This window comes from Loxodonta africana, chromosome 7, assembly GCF_030014295.1.
Source record: "Loxodonta africana isolate mLoxAfr1 chromosome 7, mLoxAfr1.hap2, whole genome shotgun sequence".
NCBI classification, from domain to species: Eukaryota; Metazoa; Chordata; class Mammalia; order Proboscidea; family Elephantidae; genus Loxodonta; species Loxodonta africana.
Window position 1 is genome coordinate 107,658,831 of NC_087348.1, and position 26,825 is coordinate 107,685,655.

The 26,825-nt window shown below is 39.2% G+C and overlaps 1 protein-coding gene across 1 annotated transcript in view; it reads right to left on the reverse strand.

The window, feature by feature from the left end:
- NOX4 (NADPH oxidase 4) overlaps positions 1-26,825 on the reverse strand; it is a 178,907-nt gene that overhangs the window by 90,387 nt on the left and 61,695 nt on the right. The window lies entirely within an intron of this gene.

Below are 26,825 nucleotides of genomic sequence, written 5' to 3' on the forward strand. Positions count from 1 at the left end.
TGGACTACCAAAAGAACGAACAAATCTGTCTTAGAAGAAGTACAACCAGAATGCTCCTTAGAAGCAAGGATGGCAAGACTGCATCTTACATACTTTGGACATGTTGTCAGGAGGGATCAGTCCCTGGAGAAGAACATCATGCTTGGCAAAGTACAGGGTCAGCGGAAAAGAGGAAGACCCTCAATGAGGTGGATTGACACAGTGGCTGCAATAATGAGCTCAAGCATAACAACGATTGTAAGGATGGCGCAGGACCGGGCAGTGTTTCGTTCTGTTGTGCATAGGGTCGCTATGAGTTGGAACCGACTCGATGGCACCTAACAATAACAACAACAACATTGCTTCCATTGACCCTCCTGAGGGTAGTGGTTGACAGGCGGGTAAGCAGAAATCTCAGGGATTTATTCTACTTGTCAGAGGTTGAACAAACACTGGCACGATACACTTAGCACTACTATAACCCAAATAGCACTACTATAAACCCACTACCGTAGTGCCTATAGAGTTCAAAGAAAAGACAATTCTGATCCCCACTCTCCAGAAACTTAAATTTTTGTTTGGAAAATATCACTGGAGGAATACAACATAAGTCAGACCACAAATAATAATTGAAATAGAGTTTTTATAGTAACAGCTCAGTAGTTCTTGGTCAACACCACGTATAGCACAAAGCATTTTATATACATTTCACACTCTCCTCACAATGCATGCATAAGAATTATTATTCCCATTTTACAAATGAAGACTTTAAAAGAGTAAATAAATAATATGCCTATATTTGCACAGCTGATAAGTGACAGAGCCAAAATTTGAACCCCGATCTGACAAATTCTATGCCCTTCACCTTTCACTAAACAGAAGACTAGTTCCTTGGATCCTGAGGAAAATTGATATTTATTAGTAAAGTATCCTATCAGGGTTTCTTAAAATGTCTGTTTCTCATTTAAGCTTCTAAAGAAAATAATCATATAAAATAAGTTTTCTCATTCCCATTTCATAGATGGGAAATCTAATGCTTTTGCTTGGGCAAGAGATTAATCACTCAGCTGCTAACTGAAAAGTTGGCGGTTTGAACCCAGCTGATACTCCATGGGAGAAAGATGTGGCTATCTGCTACAGTAAGGAATACAGCCTTGGAAACCCTATGGGGGCAGTTCTACTCTGTCCTATAGGATTGCTCTGAGTTGGAATAGACTTGAGGGCACACAACAACAACAACAGTCAAAGCATGGGGTTCAGAAACCTGATTTCCCTCACTCCAAAAACCAACGTTATGCAAATCAAATATGTTGGTTAAAGAAGAAGGCATTTTAAATGGTTCAAAATGAACAAAAGCATGAAAATAAGATCTGTGTCATGGATTGAATTATGTCCCCCCAAAAACGTGTGTATCAACTTGGTTAGGCAAGTCTGTCTTAGTCATCTAGTGCTGCTATAACAGAAATACTACAAGTGGATAGCTTTAACAAAGAGAAATTTATTTCCTCACAGTAAAGTAGGCTAAAAGTCTAAATTCAAGGTGTCAGCTCCAGGAAACGGCTTTCTCTCTCCATTGGCTCTGGAGGAAGATCCTCGTCCTCAATCTTCCCATGATCTAGGAGCTTCTCAGGCGCAGGGACCCTGTGTCCAAAGGATGTGCTCTGCTCCTGGTGCTGTTTTCTTGGGGGTGTGAGGTCCCCAACTCTCTGCTAGCTTCTCTTTCCTTTTATCTCTTGAGAGATAAAAGGTGGTGCAGGCCACACCCTACGGAAACTTCCTTTACCTTGGATCAGGGAGGTGACCTGAGTAAGGGTGGTATTACAATTCCATCCTAAGCCTCTCAACATAAAATTATAATCACAAAATGGAGGACAACTACACACTACGGGGAATCATGGCCTAACCAAGTTGATACACACATTCTTGGTGGGACATAATTCAATCCATGACATTCTACACTTTGGTCTCCCAAAAATCAGTATGTGTGAATGTGTGCAGGGTGTATGTATGTATGAATGTGTGTGGGAAGGAGAGATAATAATGGAGAGTTTAACCTCAGGCAAATGAATGTTACTTATTCCTTCCCCTAAGCCATAAGAGCGGTCAGGTGGATACAGCCTTGCCATGTTAATTAATGGTCCTTAGAGTGATTAAATGTTACCATACAGTATACCGCTTCAGGTCAGCCCAGTCAAATAAACAGTGTTGTTGCTCTTGACACAGAAAGTGACACACAATATTCTATTGTCCTTTTGAGAGGTGTATGAACTACTGCTATGCTAAACAGTGGAAACTGGTGATGTAGTGGTTAAGTGCTACGGCTGCTAACCAAAGGGTCGGCAGTTCAAATCCGTCAGGCGCTCCTTGGAAACTCTATGGGGCAGTTCTACTTTGTCCTATAGGGTCGCTATGAGTCGGAATCAACTTGATGGCACTGGGTTAGGTTTCGTTTTTTGATGCTAAACGGTATAGGTTATCTCTATCTTAAAATCTCACTAAAATTTCCTTTCTTTGTCTTAGTTTATAATTGCTGCCATCAACGAAACATGGATAAGAGAAAAGATCTAAAGACAGAAAATGATAACAAACAAAAAATATCATTCATCAAAAAAGAAAAATCAAATATAGAATCTCATGTTATTTGGCTCTAACTAGGGGGTGAAGACACTGAAAGGCCAACAAGGAAAGACACTCAGTAGTCAAAGGACTAGTGTTAGGTACAACACACACCTGCTTTGCTTAAATTTCATAACAAAACTGTGTGGTAAGAATCAATAACCCTATCTTACCAATGAGTGAATATATTCAGAGGGTTTAAGTCATTTGCTTAAGACTACACTGTCAGTGTCACCACGAGAACCTAAGTACAACTGTGAGTATATCCCACCTGAATTTAGAGGCCATCTCAAGAATAGATTTGACACGTTGAACATGAATGACTGAAGACCAGCAGAGTTGTTGAATGACATCAAGGACATCACACGTGAAGAAAGCAAGAGGTCATTAAAAAGACAGAAAACAAAGACCAAAACTGATGTAAGAAGGGACTCTGAAACTTGCCCTTGGGAAAGTCAAGAAGCTAAAGTAAAATGAAGAAATGATGAAGTAAAAACTGAAAAGATGATTTCAAAGGGCAGCTCGAGAAGACAAAGTAAAGTATTATGATGACATGTGCAAAAAGCTCGAGATAGAAAACCAAAAGGGAAGAACACACTCGGCATTTCTCAAGCTAAAAGAACTGAAGAAAAAATTCAAGCCTTGAGTTGCAATAGTGAAGGGTCGATTCTATGAGGGAAAATATTAAACAATGCAGGAAGCATCAAAAGAAGATGGAAGGAATACAGAGAGTCACTATAACAAAAAGAATTGGTCGACATTCAACCATTTCAAGAGGTAGCATACTATTAGGAACCGATGGTACTAAAGGAAGAAGTCCAAGCTGCACTGAAGGCATTGGTGAAAAACAACACTCCAGGCATTGAGGGAATACCAATTGAGAGGTTTCAATAAACGGATGCAGCACTGGAACTGCTCATTCATCTATGCCAAGAAATTTGGAAGACAGCTACCTGGCCAACTCACTGCAAGAAATCCATATTTATGCCTATTCCTAAGAAAGGTGATCCAACTGAATGTGGAAATTATCGAACAATACCTTTAATGTCACACACAAGCAAAATTTTGCTGAAGATCATTCAAAAGTGGTTGCAGCAGTATATCAGCAGGGAACTGCCAGAAATTCAGGCCAGATTCAGAAGAGGACGTGGAACCAGGGATATCATTGCTGATGTCAATGAACCCTGGCTGAAAGCAGACAATACCAGAAGGATGTTTACCTGTGTTTTACTATGTAAAGGCATTCAACTGTGTGGATCACAAAAAATTATGAATAACATTGCAAAATGGGAATTCCAGAACACTTAATTTTACTCATGCGGAATCTGTACATAGATCAAGAGGCAATTGTTCAGACGGAACAAGGGGATACTGCGTGGTTTAAAGTCAGGAAAGGTGTGCGTCAGGGTTGTATCCTTTCACCATACCTATTCAATCTGTATGTGGGGCAAATAATCCAAGGAGGTGGACTATATGAAGAAGAACGAGGCCATCAGGATTGGATGAAGACTCATTAACAACCTGCATTATGCAGATGACACAACCTTGTTTGCTGAAAGTGAAGAGGACTTGCAGCATTTACTGATGAAGATCAAAGACCACAGCCTTCAGTATGGATTGCACCTCAACATAAAGAAAAAAAAAGTCCTCACAACTGGACCAATAAGCAATGTCTTGATAAATGGAGAAAAGACTGAAGTTGTCAAGGATCTCATTTTACCTGGATCTACAATCAACACTCATGGAAGCAGCAGTCAAGAAATCAAAAGATGCATTGCATTGGGCAAATCTGCTGAAAAAGACCTTTTTAAGGTATTGAAAAGCAAAGATGTCACCCTGAAGACTAAGGTGCACCTGACCCAAGCCATGGTATTTTCAATTGCATCATATGCATGTGAAAGCTGGACAATGAATAGGGAAGACTGAAGAAGTGACACCTTTGAACTGTAGTGCTGGAGAAGAATACTGAATATACCATGGGCTGCCAAAAAGAACGAACAAATCTGTCTTGGAAGTAGTACAACCAGAATGCTTCTTAGAAGCAAGGATGGCGAGACTGCATCTTACATACTTTGGATACGCTGTCAGGAGGGATCAGTCCCTGGAGAATGGCATCATGCCTGGTAAAATACAGGGTCAGTGGAAAAGAGGAAGACCCTCAACGAGTTGGATTGACACCGTGGCTACAACAATGGGCTCAAGCATAACAACAATCGTGAGAATGGCACAGGACCAGGCAGTGTTTCGTTCTGTGGTACATAGTGGTGCCATGAGTTGGAACCAATTCAATGGCACCTAACAACAACAACACACTGTCACTCAGAGGCAGAGCTAGTGCAGAAAAGCCAGTCTGATTTCAAAGTCCATGCTGCTTCACCTATGCCTAGCTCACTTCCCTTCACAGAATATCCGTTCTACTTTTTTGTATGCATTGAACAAAATTTTATGACACTGCATGGTCATATATTCAGAAAAGGCAGTAGAGTATATTACTACCAAACTGATAATTTCTATATTTGCTGTTTTCCAAATTAAATTAAATGCAACAACTTACTTTTTCATTGTGCTAGTAAAAAATAAGAGCGCACACTTGTTACTAGTGCAGAATTTTTAGAATTCCCAGAATATGTATTTTTAGAAGACAATATTTCATAAAGATTACATTTCAAGCCCATTAAAATAATTTCTTTCTGAAGAAGTTTGAATAGGTATAAACTCTTTGCCACTGAGTCGATTCCGACTCTAGCGACGTAGACTAGATATTATAGATACCTCGATCGACAAATTAAAAATCAGATATTGTCTCTGTAGTGTATTATTTCACGTTAACCACGTTTGTTCAAATTTGAGTGATAAGTTCTGCGTGGTTTTTGTAGCTGTTTTGAATCCCCAGTACCTTTATTTCAGCTGACATAACATCCATGTCTTTCTTAAGAGTTTGATGTAACCATCTCATATATAAAGGAGTCCACTTTTAACAACACGCAGCTCTGTCCATTTACCAGATAATACTGATCCCCCTCCTTGCCCCACATCACTAGCCAAATATATCTATTTTCAAATGTATTATTTTACTAATTTTTGAACCTTATTTATTTAAATAATACAGCTTAAGGAAGTTTACAATCTAGTGTTGTCCAATAAAACTTTCTGTGATGGTGAAAATGTTCTAAATTAGTGTTCATTCAATATAGTAGCCATGAGTCATATGTGGCTATTGCCCACTTGAAATGTGGTGAATGCAGGTGAAGAATTGGATTTTTCATTTCATTTAATTTTAATTAAATAGCCACAGCTCAGACCTCATGGGTACAGTCAGATATGAAAGCAACAACACCAAGGCGAAATAAGTAAATGTTGCATTATTGTATAGTGACCTCTTGAGGGCCTGTAAGTGTGATGAACTGTGACTAGGAAATTCTGGAAAGGAAAAGGAGGCAAGAATACAGAGATCCCAGTGGTGAGAGAAGAGCAGGATGGCGTTCCAAGAGAAAGGTACAGGATGAATAAGGATACATGGATTATTACCAAATTGGAAGGAAGTATGCCTTATGCAAAGAGTCCTGGTGGGGCACTAATTAAGAGCTCAGCTGCTAACCAAAAGATTGGTGGTTTGAACCCACCATGGGTTCTGTGGGAGAAAAGACCTGGCAATCTGCTCCTGTAAAGACTACAGCCTAGAAAAGCCTATGCGGCAGATCTACTCTGTCCTGTGAGGTGGCAATGAGTCAGACTTGACTTGATGGCCCCTAACAATAAAACAACATGTCTTATGCATTTATATATCCCTTTACGTGTCTGTGCTATTGTTTGCTGCTAGACAATCGATCCTGACTCATGGTGACTCCACGTGGCCAAGTAGAACTGTTCCATAGGACTTTCCAGGCTGGGTCCTTTCCAAAGCAGATCGCCAAGTCTGTCTTCTGAAGCACCTCTGAATGGATTTAGACCACCAACCTTTGGCTAGTAGTTGAGGGCTACAGTTTGTGCCACCTAGAGGCTGCATCATGTGTCCATAAAAAAACACTGACAAATACTACAGCCATCCAGCAAGTTTCTTGCACACAGTAAATCTCCAGTGCATTTATTATTTTTTTTATTGTACTTTTGATGAAGGTTTACAGAAAAAACTGGCTTCTCATGACATTGGCTAACAACCCCACAACATGTCAACACTCCCCTTTCTCAACCTTGGGTTTCCTATTGCCAGCTTTCCTGTCCCTTCCTGCCTTCTACTCCTTGCTCCTGGGCTGGTATGCTCCTCTAGTCTCATTTTGTTTTATGGGCCTGCCTAATCTTTGAATGAGTGGTGATCCTCGGGATTGATTTCACTTCTGAGCTAAAAGGGTGTCTGGGGGCCATACTCTCAGGGTTTCTCCAGTCTCTGGCAGGCAAGTCTGGTCTTTTTATTGAATTAGAATTTTGATCTACATTTTTCTCCAGCTCTGACCAAGACCCTCTATTGTGATCCCTGTCAAAGCAATCAGTGGTGGTAGCTGGGCACCATCTAGTTTTACCGGACTCAGTCTGGTGGAGGCTGTGGTATAGTTGTGGTCCATTAGTCCTTTGGACTAATCTTTCCTTGTATCTTTAGTATTCTTCATTCTTCCTTGCTCCCAAAGGGGTGAGACCAGTGGAGTATCTTAGATGGCCACTCACTTTTAAGACCCCAGACGCTACTCACCAAAGTAGAATGTAGAACATTTTCTTTATAAACAATGTTATGCCAATTGAGTTAGATGTTCCCCAAGACCATGGTCCCCACAGCCCTCAGCCCATCAGTTCGATCCCTCAGGGAGTTTGGCTGTGTATATGGAGCTTCCATGACCTTGCCTTATACAAGTTGTGCTCGTTTCCCCAATACTGTGTAGTGTCTTACCCTTTACCAAAATTACTGTTTATCTATTCTCCATTTAGTGTTTTTCCATCACCACGCCTTCCCTCCTTCATAATCATCAAAGATTGTTTCTTTTTGTGTGTAAGCTTTTTCATGAATTTTTATACTAGTGATCTCACACAATATTTGTCCTTTTGTGACTGACTTATTTCAGTCAGCGGAATTCCCTCCAGACTCATCCATGTTGTGAGATGCTTCAGAGATTCATCATTGTTCTTTATCATTGCCTAGTACTCCACAGTGTGTATGTACCATTCATCTGCTAATGGGCATCTAGGCTGTTTCCATCTTTTTGTTATTGTGAACAATACTGCAATAAACATGGGTGTGCATATGTCTATTTTTGTGACGATTCTTATTCCTCCAGGATATATTCCTAGGAGTGGGACTGCTGGATTATATAGTATTTCTATTTCTAGCTTTCTAAGGAAGCGCCATATCGTTTTCCAAAATGGTTGTTACCATCTTGCATTCCCATCAGCAGTGCATAAGAGTTTCAATCTTCTCACAGCCTCTCCAGCATTTGTTATTTTCTGATTTTTGTTCATGCCAGTAATGCCAGGGTAAGATGGTATCTCATTGTGGTTTAGATTTACATTTCTCTAATGGCTAGTGATCAGAAGCATTTCCGCATGTGTCTGTTAGCCACTTGAACATCTTCTTTGGTAAAGTGTCTGTTCATTTCCTTTGCCTATTTTTTAACTGGATTATCTGTCTTTTTGTTGTACAGGTGTTAGATAATCCTGTAGATTTTAAAGGTTAGGCCTTTGTCAGATTTGTAATAGCCAAAAATTTTTACCCAGTCTGTAGGTTCTCTTTTTACTCTTTTGGTGAAGTCTTTAGATGAGCATAAGTGTTGATTTTTAGAAGATCTCAGTTATCTAGCTTATCTTCTGGAATTTGTGTGTTGTTGGTTATGGTCTGCATTCTATTAATGTTGTATATTAGGGCCCTAGGCATTGATCCTATTTTTTCTTCTATGATCTTTATAGTTTCTGGTTTTCTATTTAGATATTTGATCCATTTTGAATTACTTTTGTGTATGGTGTGAGGTATGGGTCCTGTGTCATTTTTTTGCAGATGGACATCCAGTTTTCCCAGCACCATTTGTTAAAAAAAGACTGTCTTTTCCCCATTTGATGGACTTTGGGCCCTTGTTGAAGATCAAATGACTGTAGGTGGATGGATTTACATCTGGGTTCTCAATTCTGTTCCACTGGTCAATGTACTGTCATTGTACCAGTACCAGGCTGTTTTGACTACTGCAGCTGCATAGTAGGTTCTGAGGTCAGGTAGTGGGAGTCCTCCTACTTTATTCTTCTTCTTCAATAGAGCTTTACTTATCACGGGCCTCTTCCCTTTCCATATAAAGTTAATACAGAGGGGTGGGGCCAAGATGGCGCAGTAGTCAGACACTTCCAGGGATCCCTCTTACAACAAAGACCCGAAAAAAACAAGTGAAACAATTATATATATAACAAGCTAGGAGCCCTGAACATCAAAGGCAAACTTAGGAAATCAGACTAAGCAGCAAGGGTTCAGAAGTGGCGAGGAGTTGCCAGACCTGACTCAGGAGAAACCAGTGCCTCTCAGGCACAATCTGCTGTAGCAACCGCGATGGGGCTGGCGGTAGCATTCGGGATGCACTTTCCTCAGGAAGAGACAGTGAGCCGCAGAATCTACTCATGCTTTCAGAATCAGAGAAGAACAGAGCTCTCAGCAAAAGCTAAGTACTTGTGTTTATTTTACCACATCCCCAGCCCCCAAGCTGGTTTCAGTGGCTGTCAATTTCCCTGGGCCTGAGATAGGTCCTGCTACATGTCTTGAGCCATTCTCCTAGCCTTGGTGAAGGAATAAATTAACAATTGGGGTAAAAGATAATCTGCCAGATCCACTAAGCTGGGGAGCTCAGGACAGAAGTGGCTCCTGTCCAGGCACAAATGGTCCATGGACTCTGAATACCTCTCACTCCATGTGAACCTGTGTGGGCCCATTATAGGAGATTAGGCCTTTGTTACTGCAACAGTGTATGTGCTTGAAATCTGACTTCAGCTGTTTCAGATGTGCAGTGGAGAGGTGGGTTTCTGATGTCTGACATCTCTTTGCCTATTAAACAGGGCCCTCACCTACCCACATCAGAGGCCTGTGGACTGGTGGCTCCACCCACATCACCTAGCCACATGTGACAGGGGTCCAAGGATAAGTCATGCCTCCCAGTCCTTACAACCAAAATCATTGGGTGCCCTCAGTCCGGCTGCAGAACTGACCCACTTCTGTGCTCTAGGGAACAGGGACACGCTTTCCTCACAGATACTCGGGGGATGGTTGTCAGCTCGCTGCCTTGTTCAGAGCATGACCCCCTACTGCAACCAGATACCTGTGCATACATCAATCACCCCCACCCCTCTAAGACTATAGGGCAGAGCCTGTACCACACACTTGATGACCAACTACCTGGGCACCTGAGCTGAATCCATACAAGAAAATTGAATGGACTCCTAGGCTCATATACCTGGTAACAGCTCTAGCCATCCAGTGACAGGACGTTAGAGCTTCAAAGGTGCAAATAACCAAGCTAGCTCACTCAAACAGCTTATTTTGGCATATCAAAAGAAAACAAGGCAAGAAGCTAGGATACAGAAAGCAAACATAAAATAAATTAATACTAAATTTTTTTTTTTTTTTATAACTTATAGGTGGCTCAGAGACAACAAGTCAATATCAAATCACATAAAGAAGCAGACCACGATTGCTTCAACAAGCTCTCAAAGTAAAGAACCAAGGAATCTTCCAGATGAAGATGTATTCCTGGAATTACCAGATGTAGAATACAAAAGATTAATATATAGAACTCTTCAAGAGATCAGGAAGGACGTCAGAGAAAATGCAGAACAAGCCAAGGAACACACAGATAAAGCAGCTGAAGAATTTAAAAAGGTTATTCAAGAACATAATGAAAAATTTAATAGCCTGCAAGAATTCATAGAGACAAAGCAATAAGAAATTCAAAAGATTAACAATAAAATTAAAGAATTAGACAACTCAACTGAAAATCAGAAGAGAATTGAGGAAACGGAAGGCAGAACTAGTGAGACTGAAGATAAAACACTTAGTACTAATTTATTTGAAGAAAAATCAGATAAAAGAATTTAAAAAAATGAAGAAACCCTAAGAATTATGTGGGGCTCCATCAAGGGAAATAACCTACGAGTGATTGGAGTACCAGAATAGGGAGGGATAACAGAAAATACAGAGAGAATTGTTGAAGATTTGTTGGCAGAAAACTTCCCTGATACCGTGAAAGATGAGAAGATATCTATCCAAGATGCTCATCAAATCCCATATACGGTAGACGTCAAAACAAAGTCCCCAAGGCATATTATTCAAACTTGCTAAAACCAAAAATAAAGAGAGAATTTTAAGAGCAGCTAGGGATAAATGAAAAGTCACCTACAAAGGACAGTCAATAAGAATAAGCTCAGACTACTCAGCAGGAACCATACAAGCAAGAAGGCGATGGGATGACTTATACAAAGCACTGAAGGAGAAAAAATTGCCAGCCATGAATCATATATCCAGCAAAACTGTTTCTCAAATATGAAGGTGAAATTAGGACATTTCCAGATAAACAGAACTTTAGGGAATTTGTAAAAACCAAACCAAAACTACAAGAAATACTAAAGGGAGTTACTGGTTAGAAAATCAATAATAGCAGATATCAACCCAGGACTAGAACACAGGACAGAGTGACCAGACATCAACCCAGATATGGTGGGGAGGTAGGGAGGGAGAGGGGTATTAACTAATTAGATAGTAGACAAGAACTATTTTAGGTAAAAGGAAAGACAACACACAACACAGGAGAGGTCAGCACAACTGAACTAGACCAAAAGCAAAGAAGTTTTCTGAATAAACTGAACACTTTGAAGGCCAGAGTAGCAGAGGCGGGGGTTTGGGGACCATGGTTTCAGGGGACATCTAGGTCAACTGGCATAATAAAATCAATTACGGAAACATTCTGCATCCCACTTCGGTGAGTGACGTCTGGGGTCTTAAACACTAGCAAGTGGCCATCTAAGATGCATCAATTGGTCTAAACCACCTGCAGCAAAGGAGAATGAAGAACACCAAAGACACAAGGTAATTATGAGCCCAACAGACAGAAAGGGCCACATAAATCAAAGACTACATCAGCCTGAGACCAGAAGAACTAGATGGTGCCTGGCTAAAATCGATGACTGCCCTGACAGGGAACACAACGGAGAACCCCTGATGGAGCAGGAGAACCTTACTGCTCTAGCAAGGACTTCTAGTACAACCTTAAATAGGAGTGGTGTTTCTGTCTTGTTCCTATTCTCAAGGGGTATGTTTTCAGCCTCTCTCCATTAAGAATGACGTTGGCTGTCCGTTTTGTATAGATGCCCTTTATTACGTTAAGGAATTTCTCTCAGTACCTATTTTATTGAGAGTTTTTATCATGAATGGGCATTGGACTTCGTCAAATACCTTTTCTGCATCAACTGAGATGATAATGTGATTCTTTTACTTATGTAGTAGATTACATAGATTGATTTTTGAATGTTGAACCATCCTTGCGTACCTGGTATGAATCCTACTTGGTCGTGGTATATTATTTTTTGATATGATGTTGAATTCTATTGGGTAGAATTTTGTTGAGGACTTTTGCATCTATATTCATAAGAGATATTGGTCTCTAATTTTCTTTTTTGTGGTGTCTTTGCCTGGTTTTGGGTATCAGGGTTATGCTGGCTTCACAGAATGAATTTGGAAGCATAGCTTCCTTTTCTATGTTCTGAAATAATTTGAGTTGTATACAGAGCATTTTTTGTGAATGAATTTTAAAAGCAAATAATGCTTACATAATTAGTTTTAAATGTAGCAAGTGCATTTAAGAGTCAAATAAAAGGGAATAATCTTGCAGGTATTGTATCTTTCATATTAAATAATACATAATTTGAAACTGAAATACAGGAAGGAAGATATTAGTGAATGGTAAACAGAATCTTGCCAAGTTAGGACAGTGATATGGTGGAGGACCAGAAGGCAGCTCACAGGCTACGTGGGGATAGGCATGTTTATTACTAACGTTTTTAGTTGTGTTGTATTACATTTCCAAATAGAAATGCTGAAGTATCTGTGGAATGGCTAGTACTCTCCTATCATGAGAAATTAGGGATTTTATGGCGTATCAAAATACATGTTTGTGGATGCTACTGTTTTTTAAATTCATAAGATCTTACCATGTGCTTCCATCAATCAAAAGTGTTTCAAAAAAATAGGTGTCTTTCTTCTTTTTTCCTCAAAAGCCATTAAAGTTACACTACCATTTTTAGAAAAATTCCTGACTGTGGCAAAGTCATAGAAAATAATACACATAACTTAACGCTATTAGGTTAATCAAAAACCAAACCCATTGCTGTTGAGTCGATTCCGACTCATAGCGTCCCTATAAAAAAAAAAAAATATAGGTCAGGGTAAAACTGCCCCACAGAGTTTCTGCCTGGTGGATTTGAACGGCCAACCTTTTAGTTAGCAGCCATAGCACTTAACGACTATACCACCAGGGTTTCCTGCTATTAGGTTACAACATACAAATCATAAAAATAATTTTATGCCAAGAGTTAAGTATTACAAAATACCATACCTGCCAGGAGGACAATCACAAAAATCATCCCTACTTTAACTGCATGTTAAAAACCTCTTAACAAATGCAGTGTTATTTATGTGATCTTTATGTTTGCGGTGATTTTAATCCTTATTCAAAGAGGAGAAAAAACACCCTTGTCCCATGAGGAACCTGCTTTTATCCAAGTATTCTGTAAGACATAAAATGCTGCTTTTTTTCCGAAAAAATAATAGCTTGTTTCTGACAGCTCTTTTTATTTTTCATCAAATACAAAAAGAGAGTTTAGTCAAGAAAACAAACCAAATTCTACATTTCAAAATCCACTGGAACACTCTAACATCTGTGGAATCTCCCAGAATGTATACCACTTAAGGTCAAGGATTTGTCGTTTCACTGCTATTTTTCTGGTTTCTAGAAAAATGTCTACAGCATATAACAAGTATTCAACTATTCACTGAAAGAATAAGTGAATGACTATGCAACAGTATAAACAATTTGTTGTTCTTATTGTTGAAACACATAACTGAGGAGTCATCTAGTTTTAACAAACTCAGGGCTGGTTTTGAACTCAGAGTCTACCTTCAAAAAAGATATCCAAATTTTAGCAAATGGTATTCAGTAAAATGAACCATATGATTATATTCACCTTTGCAGGAGGGTAGCACTAAGTCAATCCACACCTCCCTCACCCATGGGTTCTGCCGCATCCCCTTTCATTCTGAAAAAAGAGTCCTGGTGGTGCACTGGTTAGAGTGCTTGGCTAACCAGTTCAAACCGAGCAGCCACCCTGAGTGAGAAAGACATGGCGGTCTGCTTCCATAAAGATTTACAGCCTAGGAAACCCTATGGAGGCAATTCTATTCTGTTCTATAGGATCGCTATGAGTCGGAATCAACTCAATGGCAGGGGATTTGGGTTTGATTTTGCTTCATTATCAAAAGTGTCCAATTTGGGCAATGAATTATACAGTTACTGAAACTCTAATGACAAGGAAAGGGAAACTCCAAAGAAAATAAAAGGGAAACTAAAATTCTCCCTCAGTGCTAGAAAGATTTGGCTTAATCCAAGTTAAATTAGGAGTGTGGCCCCACCCAAGCTCCCATTTGACATTCTAAGAAGAGCAGGTGACTCTCTCTATAAGAAAGAGTACCCAAGCCTCTCTCCCTGTCACATCAGTGGGTAAAAAGAGAGAAGGTATTTCTAAAAAAGAAGATAGATACTTAGGAATCAGCAGCTATACTGCCTAAATACCTTCATCCCTAATTTCCTAATAACATACCCCTAATTTCCTCTTCCTGAAGGCACAGTGGAGAGAGAATATATTAAAATCTGCGCAATAAGCTAGCCTCACAAATATTTGTCTAACCCTGGCTAACTACTTGAGGCTAAGCTCCTACGAAGCTGACAGTGCCTCTGGTTCACGAGTGCCCTTGCTTACAAAGGCTACCCACCATGTGCCCCTGGTTTAAATAATAAATACCTATAGAAACATACACGTAGAAAACTATTCTTCTTAAATCCCCTAGAATAAAACTTATATTCTATTTTTTTTAAATCCCCTAGAATAAAACTTATATTCTATATTCATATTTATATTCAAGCAGAATATAAATCGTGGTCCACAGTGAACTCCTGTCACCTAAAAGACATACAACTCTATTTAAAGAATTCTTCAGGTATCCTTATATAACAAAAATGGCCTAAGAAGTCCAGCAGAGCTGGCATAGGATATTATTTACACCATTAATTTGCTCTCATCACTATTCATCATGTTTGAGTAGGACTTTCCTCCCCTCGTTTCCAGTATTATTGCATTATACTTTCTCTCTCATTTAAATGGAAAAATAATACAATCACTACCCACGCAACACTCTCAAGCCACAACCAGTGGGAGTGTTGACTAGGGGAAGACTGCAGAGGTGACGGTGCCATATCTCATTGACAATGCATTCCCTCCACATGCCTTTCAAAGAAGCAGGTCACTGGGGCTCTGTGACTTGCATAATTGCTTTTCCCTCCAATATCCGTTTAGTCAGTAAGTGAGAATAACACTATATGTCTCCTCCTGATGAATCTTTCAAACGAAAATGAAGAAAGAAAGTCCAGTTATATACATTTCTAGAAAAAGGGAATGGTTTTGGCTTCCCCCTGCCCAACATCTTCTGAATTGATACATCTTTAATACAGTAAACAAATACTAATCTCTTAGGAAGATGTACCAAAAATTAGAAGGAAAATTTCCTTAAGGCTTTTTTTGCTAGTCCCAAGATAAACGTTCATTATTAAAACCAATTCAATTTTAGAGACTTCCTAATGCTATAAAAATCACTGCCCTTTTTATGAATAGTCTTTTGATCTGCTAAGCAGTTTTCATTATATGTTCACCAAATTACTTTGCCAATAGGAAAATTGGGGCTCTTCTAAAGTGATATGCCTAATGTTGTTAACAATAAAAATGATTCTTCAAATAGTCAAATGTGGTCTTTCCTTCAGCATACCACTTTCAGTGAAGGACAGGACATCCAGTAAGAAGCTCAATAAAGACATGAAAGATCTAAATGTCACAACCAACCTGACCTCACAGACATATACAGAACATTCCACCCAACAGCAACCAAGTATACTTTCTTTTCTAGTGCACATGGAACATTCTCTAGAATAGACCACATATTAGGTCATAAAGCAAGCCTTTGCAGAATGTAAAACATCGTAATACTACAAAGCATCCTCTCAGACAATAAGGCCATAAAAGTAGAAATCAATAACAGAAAAACCAAGGAAATGAAATCAAATACTTGGAAACTCAACAATATCCTGCTCAAAAAAGATGAGGTTATAGAAGACATTAAGGAGGGAATAAAGAAATTCATAGAATCCAATGAGTATGGAAACACTTCCTATCAGAACCTTTGGGACACAGTGAAAGCACTGCTCAGGGTCAATTTATATCAATAAAAGCACATATACAAAAAGAAGAAAGGGCCAAAATCAATGAACTGTCCCTACAACTTGAACAAACAGAAAGAGAGCAACAAAAGAAACCCTTAGGTACCAGAAGAAAACAAACAGTAAAAATTAGAGCAGAATTAAATTAAATACAGAACAGAAAAACAATTGAAAGAGTTAACAAGACCAAAAGCTGGTTCTTTGAAAAAAATAACAAAATTGATAAACCATTGGCCAGGCTGACTAAAGAAAAACAGGAAAAGAAATAAATAACCCAGATAAGAAATGAGATGGGTGATATTACAACTGACCCAACTGAAATTAAGAGTCATACCAGATTACTACGAAAAATTGTATTCTAACAAATTTGAAAACCTAGAAGAAATGGATGAATTCCTAGAAATACTGCCTACCTAAAGTAACACAAACAGAGGTAGAACGACTAAACAGACCCATTACTAAAAATGAGATAGAAAAGGTAATCAAAAAACTCCCTACAAAAAAAAAACCCTGACCCTGATGGCTTCACTGCACAGTTCTACCAAACATTCAGAGAAGAGTTAACACCACTACTACTAAAGGTATTTCAGAGCATTGAAAAAGACGGAATACTCCGTAACTCATTCTATGAAGCCAGCACATCCCTGATACCAAAACCAGGTAAAGACACAACAAAAAATGAAAATTACAGACCTATATCCCTCAAGAACATAGATGCAAAAATTCTCAACAAAATTCTGGCCAATAGAATTCAACAACATATCAAAAAAATAATCCACCACGACCAAGTGGGATTTATACCAGGTATGTAGGGATGGTTCAATATTAGAAAAACAATGAATGTAATCCACCATATAAATAAAACAAAAGACAAGAACCACATGATTTTATCAACTAATGCAGAAAAGGCATTTAACAAAGTTCAACAGCCTTTCATGATAAAAACTGTCAGCAAAATATGACTAGAAGGAATATTCCTCAATATAACAAAAGGCATTTATTTTTTAACAGCCAACATCATCCTAAATGCAAAGAGTCTGAAAGCACTCCCCTTGAGATCCAGAACCAGACAAGGATGCCGCTTATCACCACTCTTATTCAACACTGTGCTGGAAGTCCTAGTCAGGGCAAGTAGACTAGATAAAGAAATAAAGCGCATTCAGATAGGTAGAAAGAAGTAAAAGTATCTCTATTTGCAGATGACAGGATCTTATACACAGAAAGCCCTAAAGAATCCTCAAAAAAACTACTGAAACTAACAGTTCAACAGAGTAACAGCATACAAGATAAACATACAAAAATCAGTTGGATTCTTCTATACCAACAAAAAGAATATCAAAGAGGAAATCACCAAATCAATTACCATTTACACCAGCCCCCAAGAAGATAAAATCCTTAGGAATAAATTTTACCAGAGAGGTAAAAGACCTATACAAAGAAAGCTACAAGAAACTACTGCAAGAAACCAAAAGAGACCTACATAAGTGGAAAGACATACCTTGCTCATGGATAGGAAGACTTAACATTGTAAAAAGCTACCTATAGATAAAATGCAATTCGAATCCAAATTCCAAAGATATTTTTTAATGAGATGTTGTTGTTGTTAGGTGCCGTCAAGTCGGTTCCGACTCATAGCGACCCTATGCACAACAGAATGAAACACTGCCCAGTCCTGAGCCATCCTTACAATCATTGTTATGCTTGAGCTCATTGTTGCAGCCACTGTGTCAATCCACCTCGTTGAGGGTCTTCCTCTTTTCCGCTGACCCTGTACTCTGCAAAGCATGATGTCCTTCTCCAGGAACTGAGCCCTCCTGATAACATGTCCAAAGTATGTAAGGTGCAGTCTCGCCATCCTTGCCTCTAAGGAGCATTCTGGTCGCACTTCTTCCAAGACAGGTTTGTTTGTTCTTTTGGCAGTCCATGGTATATTCAATATTCTTTGCCAACACCACAATTCAAAGGCATCAATTCTTCTTCGGTCTTCCTTATTCATTGTCCAGCTTTCACATGCATATGACGCCACTGAAAATACGACAGCTTGGGTGAGGCGCACCTTAGTTTTCAAGGTGACATCCTTGCTCTTTAACACTTTAAAGAGGTCCTTTGCAGCAGATTTGCCCAATGTAATGAGTCTTTTGATTTCTTGACTGCTGCTTCCACGGCTGTTGATTGTGGATCCAAGTAAAATGAAATCCTTGACACCTTCAATCTTTTCTCCATTTATCATGATGTTGCTCACTGGCCCAGTTGTGAGGATTTTTGTTTTCTTTATGTTGAGGTGCAATCCATACTGAAGGCTGTGGTCTTTGATCTTCATCAGTAAGTGCTTCAGGTCCTCTTCACTTTGACCAAGGAAGGTTGTGTCATCTGTATAAGGCAGGTTGTTAATGAGTGTTCCTCCAATCCTGATGCCCCGTTCTTCTTCATACAGTCCAGTTTCTCGTTATTATTTGTTCAGCATACAGATTAAATAGTTATGGTGAAAGAATACAACCCTGATGCACACCTTTCCTGACTTTAAACCCATCAGTATCCCCTTGTTCTGTCCGAACAACTGCCTCTTGATCTATGTAAAGGTTCCTCATGAGCACAATCAAGTGTTCTGCAATGCCCATTCTTCACAGTGTTATGATCCACACAGTCAAATACCTTTGCATAATCAATAAAACACAGGTAAACATCCTCCTGGGATTCTCTGCTTTCAGCCAGGATCCATCTGACATCAGCAATGATATCCCTGGTTCCACATCCTCTGCTGAAACCGGCCTGAATTTCTGGCAGTTCCCTGTGGATATACTGCTGCAGCCGTTTTTGAATGATCTTCAGCAGAATTTTGCTTGCATGTGATATTAATGATATTGTTGTATAATTTCCACATTCGGCTGGATCACCTTTCTCAGGAATAGGCATAAATATGGATCTCTTCCAATAAGTTGGCCAGGAAGCTGTCTTCCATATTTCTTGGCATAGACGAGTGAGCATCTCCAGTGCTGCATCGGTTTGCTGAAACATCTCAATTGATATTCCATCAATTCCTGGAGCCTTGTTTTTCACCAATTTCATATAGAAGGGAAAGAGTCCCCAGATAAGTAAAGTATTACTGAAAAAGAAGAACAAAGTGGGAGAACTCACTACCTCATTTTAGAACCTATTATACTGCCACAGTAGTCAAAACAGCCTGGTACTGGTACAACAACGGACACAAAGACCAATGGAACAGAATTGAGAATCCAGACATAAATCCATGCACATATGAACAGCTGATATTTGACAAAGGCCCAGTGTCAGTTAATTGGGGAAAAGACAGTCTTTTTAACAAATCGTGCCAGCGTAACTGAATATACACCTGCACAAAAATGAAACAAGACCCATACCTCACACCGTGCACAAAAACTAACTCAAAATGGATCAAAGACTGAAACATAAAGTCTAAAACAATAAAGATCATGGAAGAAAAAATAGGGACAACATTAGGAGCCCAAATACATGACATAAACAGAATACAAAATATTACTAAAAATGCAGAAGAGAAACCAGATAATTGGGAGCTTCTAAAAATCAAACACCTATGCTCATCCAAAGACTTCACCAAAAGAGTAAAAACACAACCTGCAGACTGGGAGAAAGTTTTCAGCTATGACATCTCCGACCAGAGCCTGATCTCTAAAATCTACATGATTCTGCTAAAACTCAACCACAAAAAGACAAACAACCCAATTTAAAAATGGGCAAAGGATATGAACAGGCACTTCACTAAAGAAGACATTCATGTAGCTAAGAGATACATAAGGAAATGCTCACAATCATTAGCCATCAGAGAAATGCAGATCAAAACTACAACGAGATTCCATCTCACTCCAACAAGACTGGCATTAATCCAAAAAACACATAATAATAAATGTTGGAGAGGCTGTGGAGACACCGGAACACTTATACACTGCAATGGGAATGTAAAATGGTAGAACCACTTTGGAAATCAATTTGGTGCTTCCTTAAAAAACTAGAACTAGAACTACCATACGATCCAGCGATCCCACTTCTTGGACTATATCCTAGAGAAACAGGAGCTTTTTCACAGATATATGCACACCCATGTTCAGTGCAGCACTGTTTAGAATAGCAAAAAGTTGGAAGCAACCAAGATGACCATCAACAGACGAATGGATAAATAAACTATGGTATATTCACACAATGGAATACCGTGCATTGATAAAGAACAATGATGAATCCGTGAAACATTTCATAACATGGACAAATCTGGAAGACATTATGCTGAGTGAAATTAGTCAGTTGCAAAAGGACAAATATTGTATAAGGACACTATTATAATAACTAGAGAAACAGTTTAAACAGAGAAGAAAATATTCTTTGATGGTTACGAGACAGGGGAGGGAGGGAGAGAGGGAGGGAGGGAGGGAGAGAGAGAGGTGTATTCACTATTTAGATAGTAGATAAGTTTTATTTTAGGTGAAGGGAAAGACAGAACCCAATACAGGATAGGTCAACACAACTGGACTAATCCAAAAGAAAAGAAGTTTCCTGAATAAAGTGAAAGCTTCAAAGTCCAGCGTAGCAGGGGCAGGGGTTTGAGGACCATAGTTTCAGGGGACATCTAAGTCAATTGGCATAATAAATCTATTAAGAAAACATTCTGCACCCCACTTTGGAAAGTGGCGTCTGGAGTCTTAAATGCTAGCAAGTGGCCATTTAAGATGCATCATTTGGTCTCAACCTACCTGGAGCAAGGAGGAATGAAAAACACAAGGTAATTATGAGCCTAAGATACAGAAAGAGCCACATAAATCAGAGACTACATTAGCCTGAGACCAGAAGAACTAGATGGTGCATGGCCACAACCGATGGCTGCCCTGACAGGGAACTCGACAGAGAAACCCTGAGTGAGCAGAAGAGCAGTGGGATGCAGACCCCAAATTCTCATAGAAAGACCAGACTTAATGGTCAGACTGGGACTGGAGGGACCCCAGAGGCCATGGTCCCCAGACCTTCTGTTAGCCCAGGACAGGAACCATTGCCAAAGCCAACTCTTCAGACAGGGATTGGACTGCAATAGGGGATAGAAAATGATACCGGTGAAGAACGAGCTTCTTGGATCAAGTGGACACATGTGACTATGTTGGCATCTCCTGTCTGGAGTGGGGATGAGAGGGTAGAGGGGGCCAGAAGCTACCCAAGTGGACATGAGGAGAGAGAGTGGAGGGAAGAACTGTGCTATCTCATTGGAGGGAGGGCAATTAGGAGTATATGGCGAGGTGTATGTAAATTTTTTTTATAAAAGACTGACCTGATTTGTAAACTTTCACTTAAAGCACGATAAAAATTAATTAAAAAAAAAAATGTGATCTGTCTTTCTTACACAACTATTAGTACTGGTATTAACATATTTTTTCTTGCTAACATTTACTGTGCACTTCTATGATCTGTCTAGTTTGCTATATTCACTTATTTAAAGTCAAAACGACCCTTCGGTGTAGGAAATTTAATTATCCCATTTGATAAACAAGAAAAAGGTGAAATTATCTGCCAAGTCATACAGCTATTAAGGAATCTAACTCTTAACCACCATGCTATACTTGCCATCTTGGAAAAGAAAATCAATTTATTTTAAAGATCTATTTGGACACTGAGAAGAAACAGCTGTGCTTAGTATATATAAACTGCAGTAGTTTTTTAGACTGCCATGCAATATGGACTTCCTTCTACGTGATAAAAAAAAATCTAAACTATAGGTAACAAGAATGAAAATCAGATTAAACTAAGGACATGGATAACCATGAAATGGGATAACTGTATCTTAAATAATACTGACTGCAATGTTTAGAGTGAAGAAGGTGAGGCTTCCACTACGCCGATATCACATCACACTACTCTGAGAACCAGGTGGTATTCACACTTTAAAAGGGATACTGAGAAGCTGAACCAAACTAGAGGCAGTACAATGGTTAGTGGTTAGGAATGTGGGTTCTGGAATCAGATCGTTGTTGTTAGGTGCCTTAACATCAATTCTGACTCACAGCAATCCCATGTGACAAAGAACTCCCTCAAAGGGATTTCTTGACTGTAATCTTTACAAGAACAAGTCACCAGGTCTTTTTTTCCTCAGAGCAGCTGTTGGGTTGGAACACCACCTTTCAGTTAGCAGCCAAGCACATAACCATTGTGCTACCAGGGCTTCTTTGTAATCAGGTTACCTAGATTCAAATGCAAGCTCTTCTACTTAGTAGCTGTGACCTCTCACCTTTCCTGTCCCCTCCTTTGTAAATGGAAATAACAATATCTACAGTGTGTTGGGAGGATTTATGAGACAAAGCATAAGCAAGAAAAAAAAAACAACAACTCAAGCAAACCTGCTGCTGTTGAGTCAATTCTGACTCATAGCAACCCTACAAGGACAGTGTAGAACTTCCCCATAGGGTTTCCAAGTAGTGCTCGGGGGATTCTAACTGCTCACCTTTTGTTTAGCAGCTGTAGCTCTTAACCACTATGCCTTCCAGTTCCACACAGGTGATATCAGATTCTAAACTCAGTGTTCTTGCCATATGAATGATTTTTCCACCGAGCTCTTCTATGATATTATCCTGATCAAAGGCTTAGAGACTGTTAACATAACTCAGCAATTTTTTCCATATCCCCTGCATGCATTTTCCCATAACTTCCTCCCAGGAAGATGCAATGTTCCTGATACACTGAAGAACACTCTTCTTCTTCCAGAAATCATGTGTTACCGTACCTCTAGCCATTGCAGCTATTGCCTGAGCAAAGGTAGTCTGTAGAAGTATGCCTTGAAGGTGGCAATTGAACCTTGCTTAATCCATAGGCTGAATCTCAGCTGTCCTATCAGGAGATATGTACACCACTTTCACATCTTGATTTAGATCATCTAGGCGAGGAGCATGTCCTGGGGGTATTTACAAGTAGCAGCAAAATATTGAAAGGAATGCTCTTTTTGCATGCACTTCTGGAGTGAAACAACTTAAAAACTGGTCTTAAAATAACGCAATCATCATCCAGGCCTTGGAGTTACTTCTGAGGTAGACCTACAGCTTATTTTTGTCAATGTTTTTGAATGCTGGGGGGTTTTCAGAATAGTAAACAAGAAAAGATTTTTATTTAAATCCAGCAGCATTTCCTCTAAGCAGTAGTGTGATTCTGTCTTTAAATGCCTTGAAGCCAGGCGTTGACTTTGCCTTTTTGTGAATGTAGCTCCATTCTGGCACCTTTTCCAAAACAAGCCTGTTTTATCCACGTTGAAAACCTGCTCTGGTAGATATTCTTCATCTTGTATTATCTTGTCGGGCTCATCAAGAAATTTTTTGACAGCTTCTACATCAGCATTTCCTGCTTCTCCAGTTATATGCATGTTATGTAAGCCAAATCTGCATTTGAAGAGGTAAAATCAGCCTTTGCTAGCATTGAAGTACTGAAGTAATCTTGTCCTTGCAGTTCCTTCTGATTTCAAAAAGGCACATGCTTTCATTTGAATCATCAGTAAACTCATAGGAATCCTCTTCTGGATTTGATCTATCAGAATCATCAACAGCTTTTCCATCTCGTGAACTGGCCCTTGCCTCTTCGTTAGAATTGTCAATTTTATGCCAATAGCTCCTTCAGCTGCCCCCAAAATACTATTCTTATCCTTTATGATTGTCAAAAAGGTCATATGAGACAGCCCTTCCTGATAGGCTATTTCACTGACTTTCTTTCCCTCTTTCCATTATCAGGCCTTAATGATCTTCATCTTTAGAGCCATGTCTATCTAGAGCCTTCCTCACCTTCTTTTTTGGATTAGAATTTCCAGTGGCACAACTTCTTTTGCTAGATATATTGTTGGAGGTATAAGCAGTGCAGGTGTTACAGTTAGAGAAAGTTAAATAACTTAGCTTCAAATTAATAACTGATGCTTCTTATAGTCTGAAACGGTGAGTAAGAACGTGCTATAGGCCTGGTCTACAACAAAATCAACATCAGTGTCATAACGATGAAGTCGGAATCATAACAGCTGTTGGGCGCTTGCACTGTTCAACTGTTAAATGTTGTTAGAGTTGAACAGTGCCCAACTTTCTATTCATTACGACTCCCAACACTGACTATATTGTAGACCAGGTCATATGGCAATGTTTTGAACAGTAAATCATAAAACTGATTATCTTGGAGTGAACATGTGAGAATAACATCAACAACTTACTTGCTGCAACACTGTATGTAGTATATATTACTATGATAAAATGTAAAAAAAAAAAAAGGGGCAGTCACAAGTGTGGTTCGTTGTAACTCAAATACGTCAAGTCAGGGAGTACCTGTAATAGGTTGATTAGTATTCCTGTAGATGCCTTTTGCTATTTCTTTGAACAAATTAAAGGTATCTTATTTTATGATTCTGTTCTACAAAAATAAAATCAAAACCTAAATATGTTCTACCTTTACCTCAAAAAAGTAATAATGAAGACGCTCTAAATATAATCTTCTTTAAACTTAAGAAATCTATTTGAACTCCTGAACCTCTAAAAAAAATGGTTCTACTTTGAATTACAAAGGAGCTAATTTTTTTCAGAGTTTTAATTTAGTAAAAAGTGAAAGCAAAAGAATGCATAATTCATTATACTAACAAGTGACTGAATTTTTCTCTCATCTTATGTACACATATAGATCACAACTCCAGATAAGCAAAGATCATAAACTTAAAAAAAAACCCAAACTTAACCCAAAATCTCAGAAGTACAAAGTTGTACAAGAAATAAAGCCTAGTAGTAAAGAATAAAGGATTTGATGGCAATGGGTTTGGTCTGGTGGTGCAGTGATTAAGCACTGGGTTGCTAACCAAAAGGTTGGTGGTTTGAACCACCAGCCACTCCATGAAAGAAAGATGCAGCCGTCTGCTTTCATAAAGATTACAGCCTTGGACACCTTATGGGGCAGTTCTACTCTGTCCCATAGGGTCACCATGAGTCTGAATTAATGGCAATGAGGTCTTTTTTTTTTTTTTTTAGGAAAGAATATCAATTTTTGAATCAGTGTTTGACTTTGAATACAGTAGCCATCAGTTATATAAACTTCAGCAAGTTATTTAATGTCTCTAAACCTCAGACTTCCCACCCATAAAGTACGTTTAATATTTTTATCTATCCTCATAAACTTCTGAGCATCTAGTGACATACAGTATATAAACCATTTTGAGTGATATTGGCATACACTAAACGTTCTGTAATTATTTGAAATAATATTTATATATAACTCAGTTCGTATTGTTATTATCTGATTACCTGTAGGCCACTCTGTGATAGCCCTGAGCCCTCTAAAACAGAATATAAAGCAAATTTCTCTATCAAGGGCTTTTTGTAGCCCTAATGCCCCACAAAGATTGATAAACAGAATGAGGAACATTCAGTGGCCACGGCCCTCTTCCCCGGGCTGAAATGGCTAGAAGTTGGGCTTACAGTGTGTGGCCACGTTTCTGATATGCTACAGCTGTATGTTCTAGACTCACGGTATAGAACAAAAGCTAAACAGTACGTATGGGAAACCAAAAACCAACCAAACCCAGTGATGTCGAGTTGATTCCGACTCATAGCAACCCTACAAGAGACTCATTTAATACCGCTGTTTAAACTGGCAGTCTCCAAAATTAAGGGAAAAAAACATTTTGAACATGCACCCTGAAATAAATCTATAATTTACATATATGTCCTGCTGTACTGATAATGTACATTATAAAACATTCTAAAGAAAGGATTAACAGCATGCCTGAACCTTTCTCCAAACACTTTCTCCCTGGAATCATTTTCGGTTAAGATAAATGGGGCGTGCCAGCTGTGTTACCATGCAACATTGTTTATTATTAGTGAAATGCCTTGGAACTGGGAGGACTGAGTGAACTCTAAAATAATTTGGGGAAACACAGGCCTCAGCATCCCTGTGCACAATGTTTTCTGGCAACTCAGTGCATTCCCCGAGGGGTCTCAGGCTGTTACCAAGATAGTTGTTCTTGTGTAGCATGAGGTTTACCCAAGGGAAGGTAGTCCATGTCCATCCATCCAGTCTTCTCTTCTCCAAAGAGTTGTTACATGAGTTGCTACATTGGGTGGGGTAGGAGGCAGGTGAAAATGGTTCCTGAGCAACTATAGAGGCCCCATTTAAGAAAACCCTGACATTTTTCTACTAACATCCTATGTCTCCTGTTCTGCATCCTTCTGCTAAACCAAGTGAACCTTATACAACACAATGGCCTATTGCATCATATGAGTGTGACTAAGTTCACTAGTGGTCAGGCAAACACATGCATACACAAAAACAGAAATTCATAAAGTGTGTATTATAGATATGTGTTTGTGTTATACATACATATATATGTATTCTATCTTGGAAGAAGTATGACCAGAATGCTCCTTGGAAGCAAGGATGGTGAAGCTATGTCTCACACACTTTGGACATGTTATCAGGAGGGATAAGGACATCATGCTTGATAAAGTGGAGGGTCAGCGAAAAAAGAGGAAGACCTTCGATGAGATTAACTGACACAGTGGCTGCAAAAAGGGGCTTAAGCATAACAATGATTGTGAGGATGGCACGGGACAAGGTAGTGTTTTGTTCTGTTGTACATGGGGTCTCTATGAGTCAGAACCCACTCAATGGCACCTAACAACAACTGCACCTATTACTGCCTCTAGACTTTTCTAAATGAAAAGACTAGTAATGCCACTGTTAGAAACTCTGCAGCTGTAA